Source organism: Triticum aestivum, chromosome 5A, assembly GCF_018294505.1.
Source record: "Triticum aestivum cultivar Chinese Spring chromosome 5A, IWGSC CS RefSeq v2.1, whole genome shotgun sequence".
Lineage (NCBI taxonomy): Eukaryota > Viridiplantae > Streptophyta > Magnoliopsida > Poales > Poaceae > Triticum > Triticum aestivum.
The window spans coordinates 397662603-397671246 of record NC_057806.1 but is presented as its reverse complement, the minus strand read 5'-3'; positions in this window follow the sequence as shown (position 1 = coordinate 397671246).

The following is an 8644-nucleotide window of genomic DNA, read 5'->3' as shown; positions in this document are numbered from 1 at the left end:
ATCCTATGCACCAAATGACATCTCTTTCTCTATAGGAATTGACATGCATGTCATCTCACTTCCTATGATTTTCCTATTCCTATAAAATTCCTATCCTATGAACCAAAGAAGGCCTTAACATTTTCGGTTCTCTTGAATTGAACTTTCAGGATTTGTCAAACTTCACAAATCTTTACTCTTGAAAATCCTAAAGCTACGATTATTTTGGAATGGAGGTGGTACATTTGAACATACATTGTACACGAGTATATATTAAAAAATATGCAACTTACCTCAGTTCATGCATGGTTCCAGATATAATCTCCTTGGTTGCAAAAAAAAAGTTAGATATGCGTATGAATATATATAGTATGTTCAAACTCACAACAAAGATTGATGCCCCCTTTTACATCTGATTTACAAATGCCATTATCTCGGGTTCAAATAGATGAATGCACTTCCTATGAATTCGAATCTTCGAAACCCCCTTTATGTTGAATTCGACATGTATTCTATTTTGTAGCTAGCAATTTGGAATGTATCCATGCAAGTGACAAATGTATAAAGTGCTTCACACTAACAACATGGAGTGCACTAATTAATGTTTATATATGTATTGCAAATGCATCCATTGCCTGTATTTCAAACCGCTCTCACTCTATGGATCGATAATATGAAATAAACACATGCACATGCTAGAATTCAATTGCAGTTGAAGAAAAAGCCTACTCCTGGTACTGTATATTAGTGATAGGGGTGTGTACGAAGTACACGTGAATACCAGGCATTGTGCGTGTGTGTATACTATCGACGAACTAGCCCCAAGCTTGTATAACATACTAAGGGCCTAGGATTACAAATCATATATAGCCGGCTTATCACCAGTGGGGATAGAGTCCTCCGCGACTCTGGTAGCTTCGTGTTGTACGCCGAGTCCTCCACATGGGTCTTTGTATAACACGTCTCGGTCCAACCTATATGTGGCGCGGGATGGAACCGACCCATGAGTCTTCATGTTGACCCACCACACCACACACGCAATCGGCCACTAAGAAAATAAGCATATACAATAGTACAACGGTATCTAGCTCACGATACGTCTCCATATTTTGTTGATGACACTGACGGACTTTGCATTTGATGCGTGCTCCGTATTTTGTTGATGACACTTACGGTCATTGTATTTGAAGCGATAGCACGATATGGTCACTAGAATTTAGAATAAGCTCATCACGGTCACCACATACATTTTGTCGTGCTAACCAACATCTGGTTGGATGGTTAGAGGACAGTGGTTTCTTGAGCCCACCAAGGTTAAAGTCCCGGTGCTCGCATTTATCTTGTGTTAATTTCAGTATTTTCCGGCAACGTACGTTCAGTGGGAGGAGACGTTCCACTCGACTACGAGGCACCTATGGTGACTTCGTAAAATCTCAAGATCATATATGCTGGCCCACTCTCTCGAAGGTGCTCATAGGGGTAGGGTTCGCGTGTGTGCGCTTATAGCGCTGAGTGCTTGCACGTATATATGAGCCCTTGCGTCTGTACCGTGTTAAACAAATACATATCATGATTATACGGTCACTGGCTCACCCTTACAACTCCGTATTTTGTTGATGACACAATCAATTGACTAGTCAAACGTTCCACGCGGCGCAACTAGTGTTGCACCATCGGGGTGCGTAACCATGGGGCCCACCTGTCAACCCGTATATGAAAGAAAGAAATGGTAGTTTGAGTCTGTACTGTGTTAATAAAATAGGAGTACATTTTAGGGTGATCATACGGTCACTGGCTCACCATACAGCTCCGTAATTTGTTGATAACACGATCAATTGACCAGTCAAACGGTCCACATTCAGCAGCGCACATTACCATAGGGCCCACCCGTCAGCGCGTATATGAAGGACAGAAATGGTAATGAATTAGTGGTCGGTGGGTATTCGAAGTCATGAGACCTCTTGTTGGCAGTCACAGGCGGTTGGGGGCGTTCATTGGGCGGTGGGGTGGGGATCCCCGGAGGAAAAGCTCGGCGGGGGGGGCTAGAGGGATGGTCGGTGCGGCGGCGGACCGGCGGTGGGGAGTGGTTTCGGGGAGGGCGGGCCGGCCGCGGGCGGCGGGGGCTGGCGGTCCGGCCGGTGGTGGCTGGCGGCTCAGGGGGTGGAGTTTGATGATAAACTCGAGGCCCTTGATTTCGTATCCAACGGCTGGAAAATCTAATGACCAGAGATGAAAAAGTTAGTCGGCTGACATGTAGCCTCACCCCGCACGTACACATGCACGCACGCAAGACACGCACGCAAGACACACACGCATGTAGGCGTGCAACACTGACACGTACACACGCACGCATGCTGGCGTGCAACACTGACATGTACACATGCACTCACGAACACACGCATGTATGCACCCATGCATGCAACACTGAAATGTACCCTTGAATGCACGCAACACTCGCACGCCTGCATGCACATAGCACACGACGCAAGACACACGTTCAACCTATACGTGCATGCACCCTTTGTTAAGGACATGGATTGTTATGGGTATTAATCAATCTTATTTGTGATGAGCAGAACATTGATGTTTGCAGCGGTCTTTATGAATCACAACGTATCGAACGGGCTATCAATATAGTAGGCTTATCTACATGAAAAAGATGACGTCACACTCAATGAACAATCATCGGTTTATCAAATGCCCGCTTCTGACGGCCCTGGCCCACCAAAGGTTCCTCTGTTGTGTGTTGCCTGCATTGGGTTACTGACATGCATTCCATGCACCCAAAGAGCCCACATGTCAGTGGAAGAACGGCGCGGTGTCCTAGGTCAGAGTCGAATTTTGCCATGTGTTGTTTTCAAGGACTAGCAAGATGCACGTGCATTGCACGGAACATCAAGATGCATTTTTTACAAACTCCCGCATGCATGCAAGGGATAATTAATGTCCTCCTTTGCTAGTACCACGAGGCAAACACCATTAATATTGCATCGATTAGTGTTAGTGGCCTTGTATATCTGCAAATTGTAATTTTGATAGTGGCCCCTTGTATATAAAAATGGAGGGAGAAAGATGAGAGATAAGGTGAGGAGGAGTGGGGCGTGGTGGTGACTGGTGGTCGGACTGGGCGGAGGCATGGGGATGGACGGCGCATTATGTCTAGGTTTGTCTCTCTCTCACACACACCCACGTAGGTGGGGGCGTGCACGAAGAGAAGAGGTGCACGCATGGTGCACGTACTCCCGTCTCTTTCCCAACCACACCCGCGCGGGTACATGGTGGAGCTCATTTCTGTACGAAAAAGGCAGCCCACATGGTAATTTGGCACATGTATTGGTTGTCCACTTGGTGGAGGGAGGATCATCTACCACGGGTGAACAAACAAACTGCGACTTGACGCGTTATGTTAAATTAAAAAAAGAGGCAAACCATGTGGGGCCTACCTTAGAGGCAAGGCTCTATACACTGGAGTACTTTTGATGTGTCCTGTCAACTCGCAGAACGAGGAGAAGCTTGCTTAGTATGCCGTCTCCCCCGCCCACGGGCGCGGTGGCTCGCAGGATGAGGTGAAGTTTGCTTACTACGCCTTACGCCCGCTCCCTCGCCCATGCGCGCGGTGGCTCGCAGCACGAGGAGAAAATTTTACTACTCCCTCCGTTTACTCCTCGTCCCTACTACGTACTTTGGTTAGTACTCCCTCCATTTACTTATACAAGGCCACTATAAAAAAATACATTTTGCATCTATACAAGGCCACAAATAGTAATCGAGACAAAAGTTACTACTCCCTCCTTTCCAGTTTATGGCTCAATTTCAAAATCTCTCCAACCAAGGTAGACGGTGAGTGGTCGAATTAATTTCATATTTTGCACAAGTAATTAGTACGCTCATTTTTCTCAAGAAGTTATGTTTACCGAGGCATTAATTAGAACGAATGCATGAATGACCACTAAATTTCCATGAACTTGTACATGCATTGGTTAGTTTCCTCTTGACACTGCTTGCGTCGGGTGATCTAACGCACCTCGAAATCCAACATGTAATGGTACTACTACTAGTATAGTAGAATTGAGACTTATCAAACGAAAAAACGAATGTTTTTGAGATGAGCCCTATAAACCCTAGTGGGTACGTACTCCGTAAAAACGGGTGTTTCCAAAACTAAGTCGCTCCCTTTCATGAATTCTGTAGTATACTCCTCCGTCGACGCTCCCTTTCATGAATTCTGTACTTCCTGTCACCGACATGTGGGACATATAGCAACCGGGTCGACGTGTCAAGCACCAAATAACAGTGCAGAACAGCAGGGGGGACGCACCCCACTCGTACCGGCCCAGTAGTAGTGATGAGCAATGAGATGTCAAATCACAATGTCGCACTTTCCCAGACGGACGAAGCAACCATCATTTCACACTTCGGTTCACCATCATCTCAAACCACGTACTAGTATTGCTTCTGCCTCCAGAGGGACATGCGCATCGCCTTGGTACATCATGACATGTGGGACCGCATGACAGGCCATGCTCCCCCGCCGATCGCTCGGTAAAATCACCTCATTTTTACTATACCTCCTCTGTATCGGTTTACTACATGCATGCACGTCGTTCTAGGTTGAGAATTTAACTAGCTATATATGTGATGAACAGTACTCTAGCCTTCCAAAAAATGTATACTTTTGTATAGTAGTACTATCTATGGATTGCGCCATGGAGCAAAAATTGAAATTAAAAAAAGGTGGTACATATAGAGAGCGCTCGTCGCCAAATTATGCATATAGTACTATTAAAAAGGCTAGTCACAATAATGGTGTCCAGCATAACCCACCCCTCAAATAAAACTAAGAGGGTGCTTGGATACGTTTTAGTCCCATGACTAAAAGTAGTGAGACTAAAACATGCTAGCCTCACCCATGCTTGGATCCAAATACTAAAAAGGCTAAAATCAAGTTAATGAGCATTTATTATCCTCCAAACCCTCGAATCCAGAACTCGCCTGTGTTAAAGGAGAGGAGTTAAATGAGTAGAGAGAGGACTAATCCACATTTTTGTAGGGGTACCCCTGACTAAAAAATTTTAGTCTCAAAACTAGTTTTAGCCCCTCTTTTGTCAGGGGTGCTTGGAACTTTAGCCTCTTAAAGAGACTATTTTTAGTCAGACTAAAATAAGTCCCTTGGATCCAAGCACCCTCTAAGCATCCTGGAATTCTTTGACAAAACTAAGCACCCTGAAATTCTTTGACAACTAAACTGCTGGCTGGCCATATATATTGTACGTATATAATGTGAAGAAATGAGTGGTAGTACTATACCAACTAAAGGATGAAATGTAAGAAATACTAGTATGTACGTACTGAAGAGTTAAAGTAACGAGAAGAAACATAACATAGTTCTACTTGGGGCTCAGCACAACACACCCCTCGAATTAAATTAAGCACACCTGAAATTAAACTTTGCAACTATTCCGGTAGACACTGCATTAGAACCACCATGAGCAACGACACTGCCACCTTACTCGGAGTCATCGTCCACGTCCTCGACTTCGTCCTTGTCCCTCTTCCTCTTGGCCGATACTTCTTTGCTTGAACCGCACACTTGGTTGTTGCTCTTCATCCAACCCTTGTAGATATTGAAGCAAAGGTAGCCATCCATTGCAGCATAGTGGATGTGGTCTATATCTAGTACATTCCGCTGCCATGCATGACGATGAAACATGTAATGAGGTTTCTCCAGTTTACCGTACGAAGGATGAACCATGGCTCCTTCCAGGGTCAGCATTGAAGGCTGACGAGAGGACACCAGCCGATTCTTCTGGAGGTCGAAGGTGTTGCCTACAACGAGGCCTATCCAACGTAGGACTTCTTTGTCGTTACCAAAGTCTACAGTAACGAATTTCACTGTTTTGTCCTTGAGGAAGTTCTTAAAATCCTGGCACTCAATGTCGGCATGGCATATGTGGTAGACCAAGCAAACGTTATGTATGCAAACCTGGATCACGGCGGGCTTCTTCCTCTCTTCGTCCTTTAGATCTTTCTCTCGTCCCAGGACTATGGTGTACTCAACATCTAGCCCAGCGACCCACTCATCATCTGAGTTTTCGAACATGCGGCTGAAGCGAGAAAGGCATCCTTTCACCGTCGCGGAAGAACGGTTGTAGATGACGTTGAACTCATCGCCGGTGATGGTTCTAACCTTGTACACGCGCTTAGCACCGTTTCTTCCTTGGGTCACCAAACTAGTCTCTCTCTTCTTGATTAACTTGCCACATCAGACTTTATGCCTATGTGGCAAGCTTAAGCACATGTAGGAGCAAGTAAAAGTAAGTACAATAGTGCGCTTTACATGGCATTTTTGCATATGTGGAGGAAAGAGAGGCAAGGAAAAAGTGGAGAAGTGGGCTCTCATGCAAGAGCCAGCCTCTACTACATGGTTGAACATTGGGAGAGGCACCTGTATGGAGGTGGTCAGGAATCTGGGAGACTCATGTCGGTCGTAGCGCTGCTGTTAAAATGATAATGGCAAGTCAAATCACAAGGCCCCACCTGTCCAGTAGTAACTCGCTGTCAAATCACATAGCCCTACGTTTGCAGCAGCCTACTCCCTTGTCTTCTCGCGTCTCTATCGAACCGACTAGGCGGAACTGCCCCGCCGCCTACCGCGCAGGAAAAGCCCCGCCCTCGACTTTTAAATACAACTACATCCACTTAAGAATCCAATGATATACTTTTTGTGACAAAGTAACTCATATTTAGTTAGTCAAATGGATGACCTAGAACTATGTGCAGGCCCTATAAACCAAGACGCCTAAAAATAAAAAAATGAGATGGAGAGGGTAGTTCAGCATGTATCTTTTTAGATCAATATAGTCGGGATTCACCAAGGAGCAAAACCAAGTGGTAGGCTTCTCCTGTCGTGTTGGCGTAGCAACTCAAGCAGGGTCAGTCCGCACATGAAATGGCAACACACTTAGCAGGACCCCTTTGGCCGACATGTGGCTCATCCACCATCTTGTTCCACGTGCGATGCACCAAATTACAGTTCGGAGCAGCGGTTGGAATTGGAGGCACCCCGGTCGTAGCGCTGCAGTAGTAGAAAATGAGCGACGAGGGGTCAAATCACAAAGCCCCACCTTTCCCGCATTAAGCTGGACAGACGAAGCAACCATCATTTCACTCTAGGGCACAAGAGCATAAAGAAAAGAGAAACAATGATGTGTGCGGCAGCTACCTAGGGCACCTAGGGTAGGGGTCTCCACTATAGATCATTTTTTAAAGCGCCTCCACTACAAATAGGCTTCTCCCTCATCCTCTTGAAGAAAACTGATGATGAGTGCGGCGGTAGGGTTTGTAGGAGTACTATGGCATGCGGGGCCATGTCGTAGTAAACGGGTTCGAGCTGACGCCTTAAATATGTGTGGGCCGCTTGGTTTTATGAGAACGAGGCAGCATTTTGGGTTCGGGGACTAGTGGAGATATAGTACGTAAAAAAATTGTGGTCGTAGGTTCGACCGAAGGCAATGATGCATGGGCCCTGCATTTTGATATACCCGGGGGCCGCGTGAAATTTGCTACTCTACTCAAAACTAGTAAGGTACACATGTATTGAACGCATGAGATTTCGAAACCAAATTATGAATAAATACACACTATATGATGTAAAGCTTTGAGTCATATATGCATGATGTAGATGTTCGTTTAGTTCTTATAGTTCATCTCATTCAAAATCAATAAGTTTTATAAAAATGTTAAGATTCATGGGGTTGTGCATTGTACTCCTTTCGTTCCAAAATAGATGAGCCAACTTTGCACTAACTTTGTACAAAGTTAGTGCAAAGTTGGGTCATCTATTTTGGAACGGAGGGAGTAAATCATAAAGTAAAAACAAATAATGGCAATTCATTTAGAAAAAAATAATCAATTATGATACAGAAGATTCTAGAACAAAGGAGAAGTGCTTGTGTTTTGAGGTTTGTGCATTATGCTTAAGTTCAACCATGGAGTCTTCTAAATTGTACATGTGGCAGATCTGGCGGAATGTTGATGATATCCAACGGCCAGTAGTGCTCGGATTTGCCTATCTCTGCACTGTTGGGTTAGCTTCATCCAGCGACCATCTTTCAAAGTTATTGGCACACTATATAGTTCTTGTGCCATAGTTGCATGTTTTGGAAAAAATCTACTAGTGGGTTGTACTATCTATTTAGGAATAGAAGATGTATACATGGAAGTTGTAGGGAAAGAGATGACATGGAGCATCTCAATTCCTATGAGTAGGGATTGGAAAAGAGATGTCATTTCGTTCACATCATAGGAACTTTTCTATTGAATATAGAGATGACATGTTTCTCAATTCCTATGAGGAGGGATTAGAAAAGAGATGTAATTTGGTTCATATCATAGGAACTTTTCTATTGAATATACGCTAATGTTTATTTTCCTTTGAAATTAAGGGAGTATAGGAATCCATTCATATGAACCAAGTGGCTCTAAAGCTATAGAAATGATATCATGTTTATTTCCTTTGAAATGTGGAGTATATGAATCTATTCCTATGAACCAATTGGCTCTAAAGGAAAAAATCCTATAAAAATCATATCATATAGAGTTCCTATGATATTCCTCGACACTAAAGGATGCTTGAAATTGTTGCGGGTGATACGATGGTCTTTCT